The sequence below is a fragment of the Hemicordylus capensis genome, chromosome 1 (genome assembly GCF_027244095.1).
Source record: "Hemicordylus capensis ecotype Gifberg chromosome 1, rHemCap1.1.pri, whole genome shotgun sequence".
Lineage (NCBI taxonomy): Eukaryota > Metazoa > Chordata > Lepidosauria > Squamata > Cordylidae > Hemicordylus > Hemicordylus capensis.
The window spans coordinates 133,543,457-133,567,846 of record NC_069657.1 but is presented as its reverse complement, the minus strand read 5'-3'; the positions used below and the strand labels follow the sequence as shown (position 1 = coordinate 133,567,846).

Below are 24,390 nucleotides of genomic sequence, written 5' to 3'. Positions count from 1 at the left end.
CCTTTCTTGGATGGGCGAGAGGAACTTTTGGCAACAGCTCCTGCTTTTACAGGCTGCTGTCTGGTGTGTTAGCTCCCTTTCATTGTGCTTTAATTTCTTGCACCTGGGAGGGCTGGCCCAATTGGTAGTAGGTAAGAGCTACAGCAGTCAGGCTTTTGAACTCCTGGCCCTTATAAGGGTGAGCAGCACCGAGGAGCAGCTGCCAGTGCATGCCTACTACAGGCGGCCTCTGGGGGTGGCCTTCAGGGGTGGGACTGAAGGCTGGGGCCAACCTATTGTCTTGGACTGCTGGAAGGAAGCAGTCACTTCATAGCTGCCTAGTACTTAGACCTGGTACAGGTTTGTGTCTGGGGTTGAACAGAGGTGGGGAGGTGGGAGCGACTCAGGTAGCTATACCAGTGGTGGTGGGGAATCAATGAAGATATGGCATTAGTAGGTCAGCAGGCTGATACAGGGGAAGGGAATTCAGAAATTTAATTGCTGGTGCCCCTTCCAGCAGCTCTACCACCTCTTTGACCTCAGAGAGCAATGCCAACCACCCATAGAACCTCATCTTATTACTCTGTACTGCCAGGTCAGTTCAAAATGAATCTGAGGTAGTCCATGACTTGGTTATGGATGAAGGAGCCAACCTGGTATGTATCACGGAGACCTGGTTGGGAGAAGCTAGTGGTCCATAAGAACAGCCCTGCTGGATCAAGCCCAAGGCCCATCTAGTCCAGCATCCTGTTTCACATAGTAGCCCACCAGATGCCGCTGGGAACCTACAGGCAGGAGCTGAGGGCATGCACTCTCTCCTGCTGTTACTCCCCTGCAACTGGTACTCAGAGGCATCCTGCCTTTCAGGCTGGAGGTGGCCTATAGCCCTTGGACTAGTAGCCATTGACAGACCTCTCCTCCATGAAGTTACCCAAACCCCTCTTAAAGCCATCCAGGTTGTTGGCTGTCACTTCATCCTGTGGCTGAGAATTCCACAAGTTGATTATGCGTTGTGTAGGACCTCTGTTCGCTGGTCCTAGATTTCCTGGCAGCCAGTTTCATGGGATGGCCCCTGATTCTAGTGTTATGTGAGAGGGAGAAGAATTTCTCTCTCTCCACTTTCTCCACACCATGCATGATTTTATAGATCTCTATCATGTCTCCCCACAGTCGTCTTTTTTTCTAAACTAAAAAGCCCCAGGTGTTGTAGCCGTGCCTCATAAGAAATTTGCTCTAGGCCCCTGATCATCTTGGTTGCCTTCTGCACCTTTTCCAGTTCAACAATGTCCTTTTTTAGATGTGGTGACCAGAATTGTACACAGTACTCCAAGTATGTCCGTAGTTTTGTATAAGGGCATTATAATATTAGCAGTTTTATTTTCAGTCCCCTTCCTAATGATCCTAGCATGGAATTGGCCTTTTTCACAGCTGCCACACATTGAGTCGACACTTTCAACGAGCTGTCCACCATGACCCCAAGATCTCTCCCCTGGTCAGTCACTGGCAGCTCAGATCCTATCAACATATAGGATCTGATTTTGGACCCAGCTGGTCCCAGAGGGTTACTCTAAGGTGCAGTAGGTGAGAGGATGTGGGCAGGGAGGTGCGGTGGCTGTGATATATAAGAACACCATCTCCCTTACCAGGACCCCTGTCAGAAATTTGGCCTATATTGAATGTGTGTACCTAAGCCTAGGGACCAGAGATAGACTGGGACTTCTGTTGGTGTACCGATCACCCAGCTTCCCAATTGAGTCCCTAATTGAGCTGACAGACCTGGTTGCTGAGTTGGCATTGGAGTGGCCCAAGTTGGTGGTGGTGGTGGACTTCAATGTTCATTTGGGACCAGGTTGTCGGGAGCAGCTCCAAGAGTTCATAGCTTCCATGATGACTGTGGGCCTATCCCAGCTGGTATCTGGACTAAAACATAATGCTGGTCACATACGCAATTTGGTCTTTTGCTCTGATCAGGGTGGTGTTCCATAGGTGGGGACTCCTGTCATCTCCCCATTGTCATGGATGGATCACCATCTGGATTAGGTAGAACTTACAGGCACAACCCACTTCTGCAGGGGTGAAGAACTTATTAGATTGGTCCACCTGTGGAGGTTATTGGATCCAATAAGATTCCAAGAAGCCTTGGAAGGGTTCGGGGCTGGCTCCGCTAGTGAGTCTGTTGATGCTCTGGTGCAAACATGGAATAATTAACTCACTAGAGCAGTAGATGCAATTCCTCCTAAGCGTCCTCTCCGACCTGCTTTAAAGACAGCCCCATGGTATTCGCATGAACTACGGGACCTGGAGCAGTGAGGTAGACTACAGTGCAAGTGGAGGAAGACTCAGCACGAGTCTGATCGGGCACAACACAGCACATTTGAAGTTCTATGTTCTGGCAGTGTGGGTGGCAAAGAAGCAGTTCTTTTCTGCCTGCATTGCTTCAGCAAATTTACATCCAGCTGTTGTGAGGGGGCTAGTATGTACTCCCTCCCCCTTGAACTTAAACTTGAATGATTGCTCACTTACTGTGACGTTTTTACTGACTTGTTTTGCCGATAAAATCTCTCAGATTTGGGCCGAGCTGAATTCCACAGCTACTGCAGAATCCTACTGTGGAGGTGTCCAGCAACTCCTCTTATGGGATTATATCAGATCATTTTTGGTTTGTGACTCCTAAGGAAGTGGACAAACTGCTTCAGACTGTGCATCCTACAGCCTGTTCTCTTGATCCTTGCCCAACTTGGTTTATCTCATCTGGTAATTATATTATCAGAGGGTCTGGTAAACATTATAAATGCTTCTCTGAGGGAGGGCAGGATGCCTCCTTGTCTTAAGGAGGTTATTATTAGACCACTTTTGAAGAAAGCTATACTGGATCCCTCAGAGGTAACTAATTACAGACCTGTTTCCAATCTTCCATGGTTGGGCAAGGTGATTGAGTGGATAGTGGCCTCTCAGCTCCAGGCAGTTTTGGATTATGCAGATTATCTAGACCAGAGATTCTCAACGTTGGGTCTCCAGCTGTTCTTGGACTTCAACTCCCATAATCCCCAGCTCTAGTGGCTTTTAGTTGGGGATTATGGTTGCTGAAGTCCAATGACATCTGGGGACCCAACGTTGAGAATCCCTGATCTAGTCCCATTTCAAACTGGCTTCCATGTGGGCTATGGGGTTGAGATTGCCATGGTTGGCCTGATGGATGATCTCCAACTGGCTATCGACAGAGGGAGTGTGACTCTACTGATCCTTTAGGGTCCCTCTGTGGCTTCCGATACCATCAAAAATGGTATCCTTCTGGACCACCTGAGTGAGGTGGGATTGGGTGGCACTGTTATACAGTGATTCTGTTCCTACCTTTCTGGTAGATTCCAGATGGTGTTGCTTGAAGACTGCTGTTCTGCAAAGTGAAAAATGAAGTGTGGAGTTGCACAAGACTCTATACTCTCTCCAATGCTAATTAACATATACATGAAACTACTGGGAGAGATTGTCAGGTTTGGTGCTGGTGATGGCACTTTCTCTGTGGCTGCCCCAGGACTTTAGAATATGCTTCCTGCTGAGATAAGAGAACCTCCTTCTGTTTTCAAGAAGACCCTCAAGACTCACCTTTCACAGGCTTTTAATAGTTTTAATTTGTTTTTGTTTTAATAGTTTTAAGCTACTGTTTTGTGTATTTTAATCTGTGCTGATTTTTATATATTATATTAAATTTTGTACACCACCTAGAGATGTATATATCAGGCAGTATAGAAATATGATAAAATAAAATATGTGGTGATTTGACTAGAGAGCAAAGCAAGCTTCAGGGACCTGTTTAACCTATCAAAAATCTTCTACACCAGGGATTCTCAGTGTTGGGTCCCCAGATGTTATTGGACTTCAACTCCCATAATTCCCAGCTCCAGTGGCCTTTAGTTGGGGATTATGGGAGCTGAAGTCTAATAACATCTGGGGACCCAACGTTGAGAATCCCTGTTCTTCACAATACATCCTGACTCCCACTGACACTTTTGCACGGTTAATGTAAGAAGGAAACTGGCTGACCATGAGTACTGTTAACAGAACTGTTCTGGAGTGGTGGCAGAACACCCCGAGACTATTTTTGAGTTTGTGTGGGGAATTAGTGAGACTACAATATCGCTGATGTTACAGTATCAATTTGTGCAAAGTTTTGGTCTGGAAATAATGAGGGAGAGAGATGGTACAGAGGTGCACCAAGGTAACTTTGGAGCCTGGATCTAAAGGCCTTTGGAGGCCCCCCTCCCCTGAAAATTAAGAATCATCATGCTCAGCCGGATGATCACACCACCCTAGACAGATTTGGGGGGGCCCCATGGGCTGTGGAGGCTGGGGCCCTGGACTTTGACCCGGAAGTCCAAGGGTAAGAGCACCAGTGGTAGTAGTGGAACCAGGCCAGGGGCGGCCCCACTTGCCCCGCCCCTATGTCTGATGTCAGACACGGGTTAGCCATGCTCCACGTCTGACATCAGATGTGGGGTGTGTGTGGTCTGGCTTCCAAACGGGGCCGTGCAGCCCCATTTGGGAGCTAGACTGGGGCCAGTGCTCAATTCACAGCGTGGCCAGAAGCGGCTCTCCCACTCCTGTCTGTGCTGCAAATACAGCACTGGCCATTTCACTCCTGAACAGTGCCATGAGGCCCTTCTCGGCAGCTAAGCCAGCCCCGCCCCAGTTTGATGTCAGACGTGGGGGGCATGTCGGGGCCACGAGGCGTGGCGGCCTGGTTTCTTTGAACCCAGTCGCCCATTGGTGGCTATGCCCCTGACCACTGGGTACAATCAGATTTATTTAGAGAGTTAGGGTACAGGAGTAAATTGACTAAGCAGCCAAGAAGGCAATAAAATATTAACTAATAATGCTAATTTGGAATCTTACAGAGAGGTGTTTTAGCTTAAGGTTCAAATTATTGCAAAATCAGCTCAGGGCTGGCTGGAGAAAGGACCTGAAGAGCAGTGTTGTCAAGAAGGAGTTTTACTATTCTTTTGAGAAATAGTCCTTCTCAACTCATGTCTGCTCAGCCAGCCTCCTTCTCTGAATTGAGAGGAACCATAGGGTCATACCTTGCAGTCATTTGTTATCCTGACCTTGGGTAACAGTTACCCCATGTTTCCTCCTGGTAAGGGACCAATTTGAGAACCTGGCCAAATACGGGCAGGTGTACAGTTCACAATCCCCTCAGTTCACAGCCAAGATGGAGACTTCAAGCCTGCAGTTGCAAGTCACATAGTGGGGTGCTCTTTGTAGCCCCCAGCCAGGCTATTCTAGCAACAGCATCCTGGTAGTTAATACTGATGGGAAAGGGGTGTGTGCTCATTCTGGTGGCAGAAATTGCTGCCATGCCACTGTATTAATTCATGGGCATGGCACCAGTGGCGTATCAGGGGGAAACGGCACCCAGGGCAAGCGCCCTGAAATGGCGCCCCCTGGCCCCCACATACCTGGGCCGGCACCGGCGCCCCCCAGGCAGCAGATCGCCGGCGGTGGTGGCAATTCGGTGGCGGCGTGCGGCGGCGATGTGGCGGGCCGCGGCGGGTCGCCCACCGAGTGGCCACGGCAGCAGGTCCGGGTCGCCCGCCGCGCCGAGTGCGGTGGTGGCTGGTGTGGTGGCTGGCCTGGCGGCGCTGGGATGGCCTCAGTATAGCTGTAGCGGCCGAGCAGCGGCACTGAGTGCAGGCAGTGACGCTGAGCCTGCCTTCTGGCCAGGCATTGCTTCTGTGCAGGCCGCCGCAGGCCGCCGCCGAATTGCTGCCCGCATGCCCGCCGCCACACTCAGCGGGCGATCCGGGGGGGCGGCAGTGGGGAAGCCACTTCTTGGCGCCCCCCACGTGACCCGCCGGGGTGGCGCCCGGGGCACGTGCCCCCCTATAGTTACGCCCCTGCATGGCACATCTCACACATCATCATACAAAGCTGCCTCCTTATACCGAATCAGACCACAGGTCCATCTAGCTCAGTACTGTCTGTGTAGGTAGTAGGTATTCTGAGCAAGGGGAATGCACATGTGCAAGGAAAGGTGTGAAGACTGTGTGATATTATTTGCATAGGAGTGAAAGGAAGGGTCTGCCAAGCAAGTTTTGCTTGTTGCCATGTCCTTGCAGTTCTTCTGTAGCACAGTGGGGGGAGAGAAGGGAGTGGAGTGGCCTCCTTGCTCTTCTCCCCCTGCCCTGCAACTTGAGCTCGGAGCATCCTTGGCTTGCCCCCACAGCCTGGCATCGTCTAAGAGTGCCCTGTGCCGTGACGTCACCACTGCTGCCCCAGGAGGCGCCTGGCCGGAGTCTGCTCCAGCCACAGATGCGGGGGCGGGACATCATGTCGTTCTCCCCGCCTCAGGCAGCAAAATGCCCCGGACTGTCGTCACTGCCCCTGTCCAGCTCTCAAGCTGCTTTGTCATAGCATTGCGGTTTGGACAAGAAGCACACCGTCATCAACTCTCAGGATTAATTAAGAAGAAAACCAAGAGCTTCAAGGAAGAAGAAGGTGACGTGACGCCAACAGCGTTGAACTTCCCAGTGTGTTTACTGTCTCTGTATACATGATGCTGCTTGTGGAGTGAGTGGGGGTCGGGCCGTCCACACACGTGAAGGGACTCCAAGCCCTCTGGACTCCGCTGCATCCAGGCTTCTCGCCACCGCTGCTGCCCTCTCCCCGCCCCTCAACTCCCTGCTGCGTGGTGGAAAAAGCAATACATTGATCCCGTAGGGTGTCCAGAGTGAGTTTGCTCAAGCGGCAGAGATGCCTCCGGATGAACTCCGGTTCTTTGAGTCCTTTGCTAACTTGTCCGGATGGGAGCGGGAATGAGCCGGATCTCCCGACAGCGCTCTCCCGCAGCCCGCGTGTGCGTACCGGAGGGAAGGGGCTGCTGAGCGGTGAGTGAGGCAGGGCTGAGGGCACCATGGCCCTTCCCCATCATAAGTAATGCACTTCAGGAGACCTAGACGAGGCCGAGGGGAGGTCCACGTCGTGGAGAGCGGGCAGGCGGAGCAGGATGTTTGTTACCGGCTCACACTGGCAATGAGCCGCGCTCCCCCGCTACCGCCGCCTGCAGCAGCCCCAGCCCTTCTCCTCCGCCTCCGCCTCGTCGCACCTGCAGGGAGGGGGCGGCGGCCGCAAGCAAGCTGCGCGCGAGTGAAAAAGTTCCAGCGAAGATTTCGCTCGCGCTTTGCTGCTGACCCTGCTGTGGCAAGTGAGCCGCTCTTCGGGTGTTTCCGGGTTGCAATCAGTCTGCCACGCATCGATCTGGTCTGTGCAGCGCTCTGGCCACTTCGGCGGGTCCTCTGTTGCGTCCAGGCTACCGCCCTCCTCCGGATTATTCGGGGGATCAGGTAATGTGGGGAGCGACCCGCAGCCTCTTCTTTGCGTGAAAACGGGAGAGCGTCTGGTGGCACCTTCAAGACCGGCGGCTTGATTCTGTGGCAGAAGCTTTCATAAGCCCAGATAAAGCTGCGAGTCGTGAAAGTGTCTCTCGAGACTTTTCCTCCTCTCTCCATTTGGTCTTGCTTACTTTGAAACGGCGGGCAGGAAGAGACGGGCTCAAACCGATGGCAAGAGAGGGGCCACTGAACTGGATGCCTTCTTGCACAACCCGTCCAGAGAAGGTGCTACTTTTCCTTTTGGGGTCTCCTGTCAATGAGAGAAGCTTAATTGATTCAAATATGATCCCTCTATCATTCTTGTGATCATTATATTAACTTAATGCAGGCATTCCCATAAACTGTGATGGCAGTAGCTTACTACTGGTGAACTTTCCATCCTTCCCCCTCCCCCTCCCCCAAATAACTTTTGTGTGCCACAGCAGGCGAAAATTCCACTGGTGAAGAAGCCCACATCGCTGAAACATCCTGTAACTATTGAATGTCTCTGTGTTGTGTATCTTGTCATGTCTGCTTCCTTCACTAGGATGGTTACTTTTCTGGGCTATTCAAAGCAGCCTGAGACATGGTTTGGCAGGTGATGTTTTTCCTAGTGTGGAGATAAAAGTGCTGGGGAAAGGGCCACCTGCTGGATTTCAGTGTTTGTGAGGCAAAAAGTGTTCTTAAAGTCATAGGAGCACAGCCAGTAAAAACAGTTGATAGTCTTAATTGATGTTGGTATGTGAGATAGATGATATGCCTTGGTGTTGCTGTGTTTCCCCCATGAGACTACCCTTACATTGTGCTTATCAAGCAGCTGCTCGGAAAAGCACAGCTTTTCCTCATCACGGCATCTCAGTGCTGGAAGAAGTTTTTTCATTTCTGCCTGTAAGTTACATTTCTGCCTGTTAGAGGAAAAGACAGTGACAAACTTAAAAATCTCTAAAAAAACAGTCATTCATTTTAAAGTTATACTGTATTTTCCTGAATCCAAGACTACTCTCCCCTGCCCCCCCCCCCCAGTTATTTCCTGTTAGAAATTTGAGCTGGGGTTGTCTTGAATTAGGAACATAGGAAGCTGCCATATACTGAGTTAGACCATTGGTCTATCTAGCTCAGTATTGTCTACACAGACTGGCATCAGCTTCTCTAGGGCTGCAGGCAGGAGTCTCTCTCAGCCCTATCTTGGAGATACCAGAGAGGGAACTTGGAACCTTCTGCTCTTCCCAGAGTGGCTTCATCCCCTGAGGGGAATATCTTACAGTGCTCACACACCAAGTTTCCCATTCATATGCAACCAGGGCAGACCCTGCTTAGCTAAGGGGACAAGTCATGTTTGCTACCACAAGACCAGCTCTCCTCTTCAGAGTCCTCTTCCTTTCTGGTAAATTCAGGAATAATCTATTTTTAAAGAGGTTCTCTCAAATTCAGATTCTTCCTCTATTTGGATAAATACAGTAATAGTTTGGTGTAGAAGTAGCAATTAATAGGAAAGAGTACCTTCTCTCACACAAATCTGTCCATCTTATAAGATCTTTCAGAGATGCTCTCCTGTGTGTGTTAGTGGTCCATCTGGTGGCAACCCCGGAGACGGTCTTCTTGATGGTAACCTCCATTTTATGGAACTCCATCCCTCAGTATGGCTGACACCTTGGCCCTATTCACATGTTGTGTTCAGTGTACATACATTGACTCTACACAGATTGGATTTATTTCCAGTTCTCTATGCGTGTACTGAACATGGTGTGAAAACTGCATATGTACAGTAGTGCACTTCCTACCTGGATACTGCATTTGAGAGAGCCTGTACCCAGGTTCACTTTAAAGCTGACTGCATGGACAGTCATGCATACAAAAACATGCATCATGGGGTGTAGCTATAATTGAGCAAAAGGGTTCAAAGAACACAGGCCCCCAGCTCCTGAGGGACCTCCAGCTCTACCCCTCCCTGTTTTCTTCATGATCTCCCTCACTGTGTGGTGCCGCCAGAGAGAGGGATGAACACAGGCCCCCTCTCCCCTAGCTATGCCCCTTACATCATGTAATATCTGAACAGGGCTTCTCTCATTTAGCATTCTAATGGTCTTCAAAAACCTGTTTTCCCCCAGCAGACTTTTTCGCATCTTCTGGTTCCTGAATGGCTTTAATTTTTTCTTTTGATATTTTATTGTGTTCTTGTATGTTTTAGATTGACTATTGTTACTATTATTGTAAATTGACTGAGAGAGAGACAATTTTTTTTAAAGATAAATCATTGGTTTCTTAGCATTTTGGGGTGATTGGCAGTTGTCACCTGTGGTATTTCACATTAACAGCTCCTCTGACCAAGGATGCCCATGTGGGCTAAGGCATGCTTACAAATGGAAAACTGAGACAATTGGCAAATGCCACTCTGGAAATGCACATCTGAACCCAAGCTTCCTTGTGACAATTCCAGTGCATTGTCTACACATAGACACCTTGCCTTTGTATTTATCTGAACTGAAGACAACTCTGAATTTAAGATGATTCCCTTAATAAGTAGAGATTAAATACAGGTTTTACCTGCATTTACTCAGAGGAACAGGACTCTGAATTTAAGACAACCTCCTGATTTCTAAGATTTAAAAAAATGAAAAAAACCTAGTCTTGGATTCAAGTATAGTGTTCATGAGTGACCTATGAGAGGGTTAACTGTCTTATACCTTTTGGAGTTGTTATGGCTATAGACCTTGAGATCCAACCATTGTGCACTTGATTTTGGGAAACACCCAGGAACAAAGAAGGAGTTCAGTGGGAATTGGGATCCCAGATAGATGGCAGGAAGCCACATAGTAATTTCAGCTTGAGATCACTTAATTAACTGTGCTCCTCTGCATAAGATTGGTGTCCTCCTGACCAAAGGGAGAGGCAAACCTTTGTTATGATGCCGTAGAAGGTTGCTGTGTGTGTGACATGAAAACCAGTCTGAAGGTGGATCTGCACATTCTTGTTTGATGCAAATTAATCAAGTCATCTGGGAAATTCCTTCACTTTATCATCTGCATCGATAATCAATTGAATAGGTGGGAGTGTCACTGCCTTGACATTTGTTACAAGATGAAGAAAGGTAACCTTTACCCAGCTCAGCTTGTTCCACGATGAGTATTAAAAGGGTGAGAGGGAAATCCTGCAGATCTGATATTGGGAGGAGTATTCTATAAGAGTATCCCTGTATCAAAAGATGTGAGGTGTGGCTTCTAACTCTCACCTCCTTGATTTAACTGTGTGCAAGATCAGAATTGGAAATCTCCATAATGATGAAGACAATACAAAATGAAACGATTCAAAGTGTCCCCTCCAAGATATAATTCTGCAGTTTTGCCAAACATTTATAGTAGGAGGGAATAGGAAAGAGCCCAGAGACATGGAGGGAATATGAAACCCCTGGGGAGAGCCTAGTTGCACCAGACACCATGTGACAGCAGGATACAGTTCTTCACAAGAGCACTGAGGGCTGGTTTTTGCATTCAGCAGAATCCGGTGGTACTTTTTTCTTAGATTATCCACTTCTGACTGCAGGGATGACAAATCATATATTTGAATGCTTTTCTCTTCCCTTGACTCCCACACATGCATAACCGATATGTTGGAGAGAAGGGTTGAAGCTAGCTGTCTTACTGACATGTGATTTTTGTATGTGGAAGGAGTGCTTTTTGAAAAGAGAACTGAAAAATGTTATCTTCCACCTGCAGCCTGAAGTGATACACTCCAGGAAAAAAGCATTATCCCTGTTAGTTTGTAAACTGGCCCTGATAACAAGAAAAGTGAAGCAAAGCCAATGCAGTCAATCAGCACTAAATAGAAATTAATCTATTTGCACTCCAGTGACCTTAATCTCATACTAGTTAACCTTATTTAAAGAAACACTTGCTGCTGGATTTTGAATTGAGAATGGTAGAAACACAAATTCTAACAGAAGGACACACTTAGTGATGCTGCAACTGCAGCTCATACATGAAGTCCTGTACTGAGCCAAAGGTCAAGTGCACAGACTGACAGCATGCATTTAACTTGGGTCATCATCAGAGGGGGAGGCTCCTGCATTCTTTGCTAGCATTGGAAGAAAAGAAATGCAATTCATTTGGCATGTCAAGGCTATAAAAAAGATCCACTAAACTACCTGTTCTTATGACAACTTTCTTCAGTACATGAAGGACCAAGATCAGGAACTATTTGCACTTATTTAAATTCATTTTTAAAAAACACACATGTATTGGTGCAAAGACCAGCGTGCGAGTTATAGGGAAGAAAGAGTGTGACCTTCCAGTGAAACCCTCAAACATCTATAACTTCTCTCAGCTGTGGCCAAATCACCCCTCCATCGCCTTCTAAAGTCAGTAGTTAAGGGAATTGTCCCAAAAGGTAGGAGGGTCAGGTTCCCTCTAGCCTTCAGTAGTTTGACTGCTGGGTTAAATTTAAAGTTACTTGATTTGGGTTATTTTTATGTTAGGAAAATCTTCCTATGAGAAGTTAGATGCCTGTAACACTTGTGTGGTTTCTTGCTCTTGTAAATGCATTCTTAAATGGTGAAAAAGATGCAACCATGGATTTTCTTGAATCAAAAATATCTCTTTCTATGGATGTATCTCTGTTTCACTAGACAGAAGTGCATTTCTAAGAACTCAATGCAGAGCAATTACAGAAGCCCTATTCGGACATTTTGTTCTACATGCATTCAGAAGTCTATACACATGCTCATGTGTTTGAGTGAATAGCTGTAATTATTCACACGTTCATTGTCAAAATGAATGTGGGTACAGGCCCCCTCAAATGCATTGTACAGATAGGAAGTGCACTGTTGCCATGCATGTATTCAACATAATGTGTGAAGAACTGTACACACGTTCAGATCTGTACATGTGTACATCATACATAGACTGTATGTGCATTGAAAATAACGTATGACTGGGGCTAGACTAGAGAGATCTTCTCTGTAAAAGCTGGCTGTGTAAGCTTGCCCTTGGTTCCATATAAAATCTGGCCATGGTGCTTTCCTGTGTGTGCCACAGAGATGGAAGCTTCTGATGCATTTGTCGTTATAGGTGTGTCAACCAGCAAAGGAGAAAAATCTAATTTGATATAAAGTCATTGGAAATGTTTCAGTGTTACCTAATCAGCAGATGAATTATCTACCTGACACATTTTATTGCTAGAGCCCTAATACTTTGAGGTATGGTAGCTAAAGTGTTATTTTTACTGCCTGCCTAATAGCAAAGTTGGGGTTTGTTCACTGAACTGCTTCTAATGTGGCAGTGGTACCTGGTTTGGCTCAGTCAATCTGGAAAGATATAAAATATATTTAGGGAGAGGACAAGCTTCTTTCTTGAATTGTGCTGATCTCTACCTAGTTTCTAAAATGCCAATTTTTGCTTCCTTCTAATTACAGAATGCCATGAGCTTTAGAAAAATGAATGTGTTGCAGCAACAGATTAGTGGAGTTACATACATTTGGCAAATTTTATCCTTCTTCCTCCCCCTCCCTTTGGATTGTGGCAGCACATGACTGAAAAAGACATGATGCACTCTAGAAATGGTTGAGAATTTAAGTACAGTATGTGAAATTAATTTGATTTTCTCAGTAGTGAAATAAATTTTGATTTTCCCTACTCATGTTTTTAGAGCCTTATCTAGACAAATTACCAGTTCCGTAGTATACGTGTCATTGGATGAACCACTTAATAATGCAAGTCAAAGGCTCACCTGATTAAATGCTTATATATGAAAGAGAAAGAAAGGACACACTGGATGCAAGGAAGAAGGGCTTAAGCCTTGTCTTCTCCCTGACAAGTTAGTTTTTCAGTGTGTAGGATTTGTTTGATTTCATGAAGGAGCATTTAAACATGCATTCCTGCATTTTCCGTTGAAAGTTACAGAACCCAGAAACAGTTCCTTATGCAGTAAAACTATCAGCCAAGGCCAAGCCTTAGATGCATATAGAGAAAGTGACTGATATGTCAGAACAGTCAGGTGTGAACTTGATGCACCCAGTTAGGGGACCAAGGTCCATGACCTTCAGTGAGCACTTGGAAGCTTGAGATACAACGGTTCTTTCTGCCCCATGAAGAGCCTTATTTGTCACTGCATCCGTTCTGCGAGTTCTTCCTACTTCCTTGAACACTCTCTGCATGTGCTGTTGTGTACTTTGATTAGACGATCCCCTCAAAGTTGAAGTCCTCCAAGTACTGCTGCTATGCAAATCCCAATAGTAGTTCTCTGGGTCAAATTAGATGTGATGACCATCTTTGTGGTGTGTTAACTTTGCAGCCAGGGGGTCCAATCTGGATTGGGACCATATCGGGAGAGGCAGAACTTAAAGCTTTTTCCTCTGCACCACGGTCTCAATCTACTCTGAACCCTGCAAAGCTGCAGTTTGGCCTAAAAAGGAAGCTGCTCTGGGTGCAAATAGAAGCTTCCCAGTGGTAAACAGCAGCATTGGAGTCCAGATTTGGATTGGGAGTGCAGCAAGGGGGAAAGGGATTAGTTCACTCCACTCCGTGCCATGGTCTCAACCTCAAAAAGAATCTGAAAAACCAATGATTCATTTAATACCATGTCTAGTTTGATCCTCAGTGGGCAGCATTCTATTGCAGTAAATCTTTGCTGGTGTTCCATTGGGAATATAGAACTCTTTCTGTATACATATACTTAGACATTTTTCATAGAGTTCACTTCAGTCCAGTGATACGAGTGAGAAGACTCCAGGGTATGATCCGAGGGCACGTGTAGCCACCTTGCCAAAGCTAAGCAGGTCCAGGTCTGATCAGTGCCTGGATGGGAGGCCACCTGGACACGTCATCTATGCTGTCTTGTGTTCCACTGTGAAAGAAAGATGGGATATAAATGTAATAAATTGCTCACTAGTCCAGCAACTTCTTAGGCACATTGGAGCCCACATGGACTTTGGATTGGTGCACATATGTACAACTTTGTCTGGCAATCAGCATGAGTTTTTTCTTGGGTTATGGGCTGTGAGTATGGGAAAGCCCTATTATTTTGCTGTGCTGGATCTAGGTTATCCTGTCCTTCAGCCTGATTAGCATGGTGATGCTTGGATCTCTTGTTGCTGGGTGTTCCCAAACAGCTGTTCTCCTTTGCCACGTGTCCTAGTGGTTCATTCTGAAATGAATAATGGGGTGGATGAGGATTGTGCAATAGAGCAGTTTAATAGGTGCTGTGGGGAAGGATGTGGTCAAGTTGAGCTTTTAAAAAAAGTTATCTTGCTTGAAGTTTCTATTTGAGACTTCTCATCATCCAATCTGTTTATCGTATGCATGGGCGTTCAGAGCGAGTAATGACAGAGAGAAAATTCCTTTATGTGAAGAAATGATGGAGCTGCTTAAAGCTACGTGATAGTCTGTGATACAAGCACAGCATCCCGGCTAGTTCACTTGCTTAGGCATGGAAACATGTCTCTGAACATATAACATGTTGTTTTGGGTGGTGCTTGTTGCCTTTCTTAGGTTTAATGCTTTAGCTTCATAACAATATCAGTGACTTCCCTGCATAGAAATCTGGGAACTCTTGTTTTGCAAGTGTGTTTGAGAATTCCGCTAGAGAACCCTATTATTCCCAGGCTCCCTGGTGGCAACAATGATTTGGGAAAACTACACTCTGTCTATTACAGGCTTTCTTTTGGGGGTCTTTGACCTGTTGCTGAATCTTCACATTTTGGTTTTCCACCCATATAGTTGGGAAGAAAAGCATTCTTCTCATTCATATTGTTGTTCATGCATCCTTGTGTTAAATTTTCCACCAGAGGTGGCAACTACCAGGGATAAAGCAATGTAATATGAATAGGAGTGGATTACAAATGGGGGTGGGGCCTTGGGTGGCAGAGCATCTGCTTTGCATGCAGAAGGTCCCAGGTTAAATCCCTGGCATCTCCAGGTAGGGTTGAGAGTGACTGCTGTCTGAAGCCTTGGAGAGCCACTGCCAGTCAGTGTAGACAAGGCCTGCTCAACTTAGGCCCCCCAGCTGGTTTTTGACTACAAAAACATAATCCCCAGCCACAGTAGCCAATATCTGCAGGAGGGCTGAAGTTGAGCAGGCCTGGGTAGACAATGCTGAGCTTGACAGACCAATGATCTGAGGAAGGAGAGCTGGTCTTGTGGTAGCAAGCATGACTTGTCCACTTAGCTAAGCAGCATCCTGGTTGCATATGAATGGGAGACTTGATGTGAGCACTGTAAGATATTCCCCTCTGGGGATAGAGCTGCTCTGGGAAGAGCAGAAAGTTTCAAGTTCCCTCCCTGGCTTCTCCAAGATAGGGCTGAGAGAGATTCCTGCCTGCAGCCTTGAAGAAGCTGCTGCCAGTCTGTGAAGACAATACTGAGCTAGATAGATCAATGGTCTGACTCAGTATATGGCAGCTTCCTATGTTCCTATCTGATTCTGTGGAAGGCAGCTTGCTGTGTTCCTATGACAGTGAAGGCAATCCTCTCCTTCTGCATAGAGAGAGGAGGAGATCGAGGGGCTCCCCATGGGAATCCCACCCCTCCTTCTTTGATGTTTGTAGCCTTGTGCTGGGTGTGTTGCAATAGGCACAGCCTTTCATAAGGAACAAAGGCATTGTCTGCAAACATCCTGTAAGCCTGCTTCATTTTTTGGTCTCCAAGCACACAGTACCCTCTCTTGTTCATTTTGCATACAAAAATGCTATAGGAATAAGTGTTAAAAGCATATCTTGGAGCTCTGTTGTGTATATGTATCTGTCTAATGATCTGAAGGTGAAAGTCAACCTCAAAGTAACTCAATTTCTGTTTCCAGAGATCATTTTTATGTACCTGGTAGATATTTGCCATGGTGCACTTGATGAAATGGACAAAAGGGAGGTGCGTGGGGACTCTTTTTAACATGAAGTAGAAGCAAATGGAGTCTGATGATGAAGGGAAGAGGAAAACAAAGCCCATCTATTATTTCCTCCAGTGGTTCAAGGGAAAACAGCTATATCCATTTGCAGAAGAGATTATATTTGCCTGTGTGGTCTATTTTGGGTTGCTGAGATTTGTTTATTTGCATGCCTCTCTTTAAACCCATATTTCATCCAGAGCTTTGTAGTCTCCCTTCCTCTCATATATCACCCCCTCAATTAAACTGTTTCTATTCAGCTGTACATGAGTGAGGGTGATGATGTCACAACTCGGATTGGATGAAAAGCCCTGTTTTGACTAACAGTCCATCTGAATAACAGAATACAAGCCCTCACCAAGTGTGCCGCCACATATCTACTCTTGCAGTAAGGCCCAGTTCTTCTTGTGGGGGAGAATTGTGGCTGAGCAGATTGCCAAGAGAAATCCAAAAGCGCACCTGAGAGAAAATAAATAGGGCTAGGGAGGCCTGAGACACCTCAGGTGTTGCTGTGGATGCTATTGATCCAGGATACCTGGCCTTAGGTTGGTCCGAATGACACACTGGTACCCCACCAATTGCATGCCCTTATACCAGGCCTGCACAACTCAAATGACCTGGCGGGCCGAAACCAACCGTGACTTGGTTCATGGGGGCCGAGGTCAATTCCTAGGGTGCTGATTATTAGAGTAACACTTAATATCAATCAATCAACCAATCAACCAAATTAAAGAGAAATGAATTAAAAATGAATTAAAAATGAATTTAATCAATATTTAACTTTTGATGTTCTGGCAGACCAAGATTGATTTAAATTAATATGAAATAAGTTGAATTAAAATTCATTCTAATAATATAAATATTATACAATCCGTACAAAATACATAATAAAATGCATTGTTCTTCCTTTCCACCTCTGCCAAATCATCATACAAAACATGGAAGAGAACTTCTTCTCATAATTTTGGAAAAGAAGGGAGAAGGGGAAAGAAAGATGGAAAGGATGCAGCAGGAGGCTTGGCTTGAGAGAGAGAGAGAGAGAGAGAGAGAGAGAGAGAGAGAGAGAGAGAGAATGGAGCAGTGTGTGTGAGTGAGAGAGAGAGAGAAAATGGAGCAGTCCTGATGGGAGAGGAGAAGAGAGAGAGAGAGAGAGAGAGAGAGAGAGAGACTTAACTATGCAGGCGCACTTTGCAGTTGGGAAGCAACGCTGGGCCAAATGGCAGGCCCGAATGTCGCTCTGGTTTCTGCCGCTGTGCGCCGCTGCTGCCGTGGGGGAGGGTAAGAAGAACACCCGCACCCCCGCAGCCATCTCCTCAGCCGCACAGCGGCTGGAATGGGGGGGGGGCGGGTTAAGCAGCAGGGGGAGGAAGGGGAAATAGCCCTGGGGGCCAGGAAAAAAGGCCTCGCGGGCCGCATCCGGCCCCCGGGCTGCATGTTGTGCAGGCCTGCCTTATACACTGTCAATTTGGTGACTTTGAAAATATACAATACAAGTGAATTTTGGCCCGTTGAATAACGGGCGCTAGTAACGGCGCTCCTGGCCCCCCGCCGCCATTCCCCCTCCCTCCACCATCCGGCCGCCCTCCCAGCTCCTTTGTGTCCCCCCCCACCTTTAAGGGCCAAATCGGCCCAGGGACTTGCCCCCGACAGGCCGGGGAGACGGAGACCGGGGGCGGGGCGGAGGCCATGTAACTTTTTAAAAAATTGCTTCCGCGGCCGACGCCGCCAACCCTCCCTCCCAGCTGCCGAGTCCCCCTTACCCTGGTCGGCTGCTGTCGGCCGAAGGAAGTCCTTAATTTATGAGGCAGAGAGGAGCTCGCAAGCAGAGCTCCTCTCTGTGCAAAGCCTCTTGCCGAACTGCCGCTTTGGGCGCAAGGGACGCAAGCGCCCAAAGTGGCAGTTCGGCAAGAGGCTTTGCACAGTGAGGAGCTCTGCTTGCGAGCTCCTCTCTGACTCTTAAATTAAGGGCTGTCTTCGGCCGACAGCAGTCGGCCAGGGTAAGGGGGACTCGGCAGCTGGGAGGGAGGGTGGGCGGTTGGCGGCGTCGGCCGCGGGAGCAATTTTTTTAAAGGTCAGTTTCCCCCGCCGCCGCTTCTCCGGCTTCTTCGGGGCGGCCGCTTCTGGCCGCCCAAGATGGCCACCGGGTCCTGCCTTTCGTGCCTCCCTTGCCCTGTTCTGGCCATGCGCTTCGCGCATGCCCAGAACAGGCCAGGCACGAACGCACGCTTGGTGTCCGTCCACGGACGGACACCAAGCGTTTTATTAGAGAGGATGCCCTAGTTCATACAGATAGCAAGTGGTCAGACAATTCCTGGACCACACCACTCCGAACTCTGTGTATATTGTTGCAGATAAATTACTGATCCTTTATAAGTAATTGAACAGGAAGCAACTTTAACTAAGAAACAAGAGTTTTATATTTATTACTAAGTAAAACATAGGCTAAGGCGAAAAAACCCAACCCCAATAAACTGACTAGCGGTCTCTTATGTAGAGAGAGGGAGAGCCTCTCAGTTTGAATTCAAGGTAGCAAGTGAGGAGCAGACAGACAAACTGTGACTCCACCCGCAAGCCAGTGGATAGATGATATACATGCCCTGTATAAAGAACTGAGAAAATGTCTGTAGCAAATCCCAACATATGTGTAATGAATTTTCCTCCTGAAAAGATTCCCTGCACAAACTAACATATTGGGGAGCAGAGTGGCAAACACTCTTTTCCCTGCTGTATAGTATGCACAAGGTGTCCTTTGTAGAGTATAAAGTCATATTAGCAGGTGTCTGTGTGAAGTGAACTAGGCCTAAATTGCAATAACTGCCCTTCCATTTTTTACCTCGGTGTTCTGTGTGGGACAAATCTTCAGGGAACTGTGTAACCCTGCCTTTTGATGGTTTCCAGACTAGAATGAGCTTTGGGGATCATGTATAACTGCACAAGGCAAAATTAAGTTCTTCCTTAGCTTATGCCTATCACGGATAGCTGCTGGAACTGTTGAAGCAGAGGTGCACCTAGGTAATTTAGGAGACTTGACCTAAAGGCCTTTGGAACCACCACTATCCCACAAGTTAAGCAACATCCCCCTACCTACACACATACATACCCTGAAACACTTGCAGTATTTTTATCACATGGGTTCTTGAGGGCACAAATAGCAACTGGACTCACAAGAATGTAAGAATATAAAACAATCAAATATGCATTAGCAGAAACATTTCAACACACAATTAAACATATTGAGTGGTCCTAGGCTTCTAAGTTCAGGCAAATTGCTCATCCTATCCAATTGAATTCCTCTGCTTTGTGGAAGCCTGCCCTTGTACAGCCCTTCCCCCTCTGTGATCTCAAGAACCTGTTAGCATATCCAGCCTCTAAAGTTCAGTCATTGGGGATTTCAGACCATACCTGTCCCTAGTCCATTCAGATGACTGACAGGAACAACTGTAGGTCTAGAACAGAGTGGGCAGTTGGTGTGACCATTTTCCTGGTGGTGTAGGGGAAAAGGTATGTGTATCTTCCAGCAATAGCTCCTAAACATTGGTCAGGTCCTATAATGTTGGTCTAGACAGGAGTGCTGGTAGGTGATGTGAACATCATAGGGCAATGCCTGTAGGTCAGTTGGTATTTGCAGGATTGTCAAAACCCTAATTAGCATGGGTGACCTCGACCTTCTGCAACCTTGCAGGTTAGTTTATTGGGCGTTAATTGTAAGGGAAATCTTCCTAAAGAGTATAACAGTCTAGTTTATAGCATCAGTTAAAAGAAGCAAATTGGCCAGCCAAACAAGTGGTTATGCCTCCTAGTGAAAAGTGATTTGGGATCATGTAAACCAAAAGATAAAACATGAATGATGTAAGCACTAAACTGGCTCTGAATTTTTTTACATTGGGGGATGTTTTTGTAATCCAATATAGGTGTCCCTTGCAGATTGTGTTTCACATATCCACAGTTGGGTCTAAGAGACCTAGTTCCTTTATTCACAGTTTTAAAAATAGACAAAATTTGCCTATCCATGGCTTCTGGGTGGCTGGTTGGAAATGACTTCCAATGTCATTTCTAGACACTATTTTGTGGCTCTGAACCCACCCCCTATATATTTTGGCAAAAATTCACCAAAAAAAATTGGAAGATTTGTGGGTTTTGAGGAGCCTAGCTGGAGAGCTTGGGGCCTGGAGTGCAAGGTACTGTGCTTTATTCCCTATATTTCTGCTTTTTTTGGCCCCCTTTTAAGCTTAAGGAACCTAACCCCTGGATTCCCATGGGGTGCAATTTTGTTATTTGCAGTTTCTGTATCCACGCCTATAGGCAAGAGCGGAACCCCTGTGAATAACGAGGGCCACCTGTACTTGCATGTACATGGTTGGAAGATGTTTGTATCTCTGTTTTTTCAAGGTATAGTACCTTCTCCTTTTAAAAACCACCACCACCATAAACAAGCATGTCCTCAGTCACTTTTGAATCATTTATGGTGTCTTCTGCAAGTCAGGTAGGGCCATATTAATCTTATTTTTACCCTCTTATGTTGAACCTATGAAGCTACCTCTAAGGAGAGCTGATAGAATCACAGAACTTCAGGTTTGGAAGGGACCTTGGAGGTATTCTGAGAGGAAACTGCTTCAGCATCCCTGACAGACGGCCAGCCAGCCCCTGAAACCCTTTAGAGAAGAGGAGCCCACCACTCGGCAAGGCAGAACTGTTCCAATGTCGGTCTTACAGTTAGGAAATGTCTATCCTGAAAAGGTTTCTTTGTAACTTCAACCAATTGGTTCTAGTCTTGCTCACAGGAGTAGCTTGGTATAAGTCTGCTCTTCTGTCTCTGGGACAGCCTTTCAGAGATTTGAAGACAGCAATCCTATCTTTCCTTAGTCTTCTCTGCTCCAGGCCAAATATGCCCAGCTTCTTCCACTGTTCCTCATAGGACTTGATTTTCAAGTCCGTTACAAGATCTGTTGCCTTCCTCTGAACCTGATCTAGTTTTTCACCATTTTCCTTTGTTTAAGAACGGGCAAAAGGCTGAAGGAAACAGATGTGATTTTAAAAGATAAGATTGGATCTCTTATTGCAGTTTGGGCTTAAAGGTTAGTCCCAGGTCTGGAAAAGTTAGACTACTGTCCTAGGATAAGTCGATATGTCAGCGATGCAATGAACATATTAATTTCAAACTTTCAACAAAAAGACCTTTTATTGAGCAAACAAAGAAAAACTAAAAGTTGGTAAACATAAAAAACTTCAGATGTTTCGGTGTGATGCACCACCCTCAGTTAAGTAAAACAAATGAGCACAGATGAAAACCTCTGTCCCCCAGCTGTTAAATTCCTTAGATGTGATAACACACAGTTCCCTGATTGGTGGAGAGATAAGCACTGGGTGGGGGGATAAGTCCTAGGTTACACAGCCTGTCAGTAGCAGAGCTTGGAGGTGAATTCAGATGTGGTGAATCTCAGGTTCTTTAATGGCAACATTTCTCTCTGTGTTTGATTCTGTCCCCACTTCTAATCTATTTGCATAAGAAGGAGTTGTTTGTTGGCTGCATTGGTTAAACACCAAAAAAATATTATTTATGTTCCACTGATATATATAGCCAAAGACTTAGCTGGCTTAATTTCAGGTGCCTTTTTGCTACATTGCTTCCCTGGGTCACCACTCTTCCCCAAGTTTCAACTCAAGCTCTTGTCTGTCAGACTCCTCTTCACTTTCATTATCCCCACTCCCACGCACCCACCCATGTAGCTACTGATTTCCGAAAGCTCCAATCTTCTTAAGAGAGTCATACTTGTCCTGAAGAGAGTCAGAAGTACAGTTTTTGATAAGATCACTAGCAGCTACTTGTTTTGAATATTCTTGCTTTTACCTCTGCTCAGTTCGTATATTCTCTAGTTGTTAGGAGAGCAAAAATTATTTGCACCCCATAAATCACTTCATGTCAAGCTATCAGTCACTTAAGTAATTTTAACTTCTTTTTTAATTTGATGCAGATTCCAGAAAGAATCTTGGTGCTATTAATAATGGAAGAGGAAACAAAACCCTCAGACAACCCAGGCACTCCTATCTGAGCATATATTTCTCCTAGTATTTGTATGTCAAAGTTTGTTTTTGCTGGGTAAATATTTGCGAGCTGCTCTGGAGACCCATCAGAGACCAGTTGGGGAAGTCAAGAGCCATGAACAGCACAGCCTGATGCTCAGTGATCCTATCACAGGGCTTCTTCCTTGTGTCCCTTTGATAGTCTTGCCCTTCTTGGTAGCTGCTGAGGTGGCCAAGGACAACTTTGCCTTGGCCTGCAGCCCTGAAACCTGCTGCCTTTCAAAACAAACAACATTCTTCTTTTGACATTTTCAGCTAACTGGGGTGGGTGGCCTCTTGTTTCCTCCTTTTCTGTCTTAGTGAAAAGCCCTGGAAAACACACATTGCAATGCATAGGATACTGTGGAGGGAGATGGTTGTAGCCTGTTATCTCTGGAGGAACCTATGCAGAATTGTCCAATACCTAATAATAATAATAATAATGATAAATATTGTTCTCTAGGCAGCTCATAAAGTAAAACCATAGAACCCCCATAGAAAACCAAGCAAAACTGGAACACTTTTCTGCATTCTTCCTTGTTTCCATAGTCTTACCAGAGTGTTTCATTACATATCTCCCTTACCACCACCAATCCAAGAAATGAAGAAGTTTTTCAGCTGTAATGGAAGTTGAGATTCAATTCTAGGAGCAGAAGTGTTGAAAGTATCTGCTCATATTGCTGTTGCAGAGGTTGACAAAACTGCATGTTTGATTGTGGGGCAAACTCCATGTGACATTAGTCACACCATTCAACTTAATGTGCTTGCTTTCTCTGGTACCAATAGCACATGTGGGGTGGGGGGTGAGCAGCTGGATCAGGACTGTGGAAGGGTGGGGAGGGCTTCACACCAGTTGTAAGAATATTTTAGGAACAATGAGACTGGGGGGCGGGAACCACAGGTATCTCTGTGTATGTTTAAACAAGTTATCAGAGCTGAGAATACTTCATAGAGATAATCAGGAGAAACGTTCATTTCACACATAAGATAGCTTAAGGGAAGATCAATGCACCAAATTCATGTTATCATACAGGTACATTTGTTGGCCCAAAGTAATTAGTTGTGGCTCTTTTTTATATATACAGCCCTAAGTATGTCATGGTTTCAGAAACATCTCTGGGTGATCTAGCATATTTGGGACTGCTCTGGAGTAATTATGCCCAGTAAGATTGAAAAGATAATGGCATTGTGGAGTAAAGGTCCAGAAAGAAGGAAGCCTCATATTTCTGACTTGTGGAAAAGCCCAATACACTTATTCTGGGAAAGTTGATTCAAGGAGTTCTGCACTTGGAGTCCACCGTTTTGACAGTAACAGTATGCAGAGAAAGGGTGATGTGGCTGCATGCACCCACTTCCCCAAGCACTGAGAAATATGGCTTCATAGTAGGCTGCTGTTGTCCAGTTTGATTAAGACCAGTTTAAGGGGAAGGCACTTAATCTTAGAATGCATGTGGCAATTGGCATGCATTAGACCTAACACTATTCCAGGTTTGTTTGCATGGTGTGTTAAAAGGGTAGAAATGCCTAATTGCCTGTAGGCTCTGGATCTATTTTTCAAATGGATAACTGAGCGGGGAGGAATGAAGTTCTCTCAGGAATCCTGAAAAAGCATCTACTTATTCTAATAGGTAGCAGCATAGTGCCCAAACTGAGCCATGATCTCATAGTGCCCAAACTGAGCCATGATCTGTGAGAGCCAGCATGGTGTAGTGGTTAGAGTGCTGGACTAGGACCAGGGAAACCCGAGTTCAAATCCCCATTCAGCCATGATACTAGCTGGGTGACTCTGGGCCAGTCACTTCGCTCTCAGCCTAACCTACTTCACAGGGTTGTTGTGAAAGAGAAACTCAAGTATGTAGTACACCGTTCTGGGCTCCTTGGAGGAAGAGTGGGATATAAATGTGAAAATAATAATAATAATAATAATTTCCCTCCCCACCTCACCAGCTTCCCAAGGGGGACAAATGAAAAGAGTTGTGTTGTACAATGCACAGAGAGGTGGAGTATGATGGGAGATAATGTGTAACATATGTGCTTGGAAAAATGAAAACAGTTCATGTGTTCGCTCGCTCTCCCCCCCCCCCGGCTTTTTCTTTTAATAATTCCTATTTGATGTGCT

The 24,390-nt window shown here is 46.1% G+C and overlaps 1 protein-coding gene across 1 annotated transcript in view; it reads left to right on the top strand.

Annotated features, from left to right (window-relative positions):
• Positions 1-6,879: 6,879 nt before the first annotated feature.
• The window catches only part of CRACR2B (calcium release activated channel regulator 2B), a 60,118-nt gene continuing 42,607 nt past the window's right edge, over positions 6,880-24,390 (top strand). The window contains exon 1 of the mRNA XM_053308952.1: positions 6,880-7,316. The gene's annotated coding sequence lies outside the window, so the exon portion shown is untranslated. The remainder of the gene's footprint in view (positions 7,317-24,390) is intronic.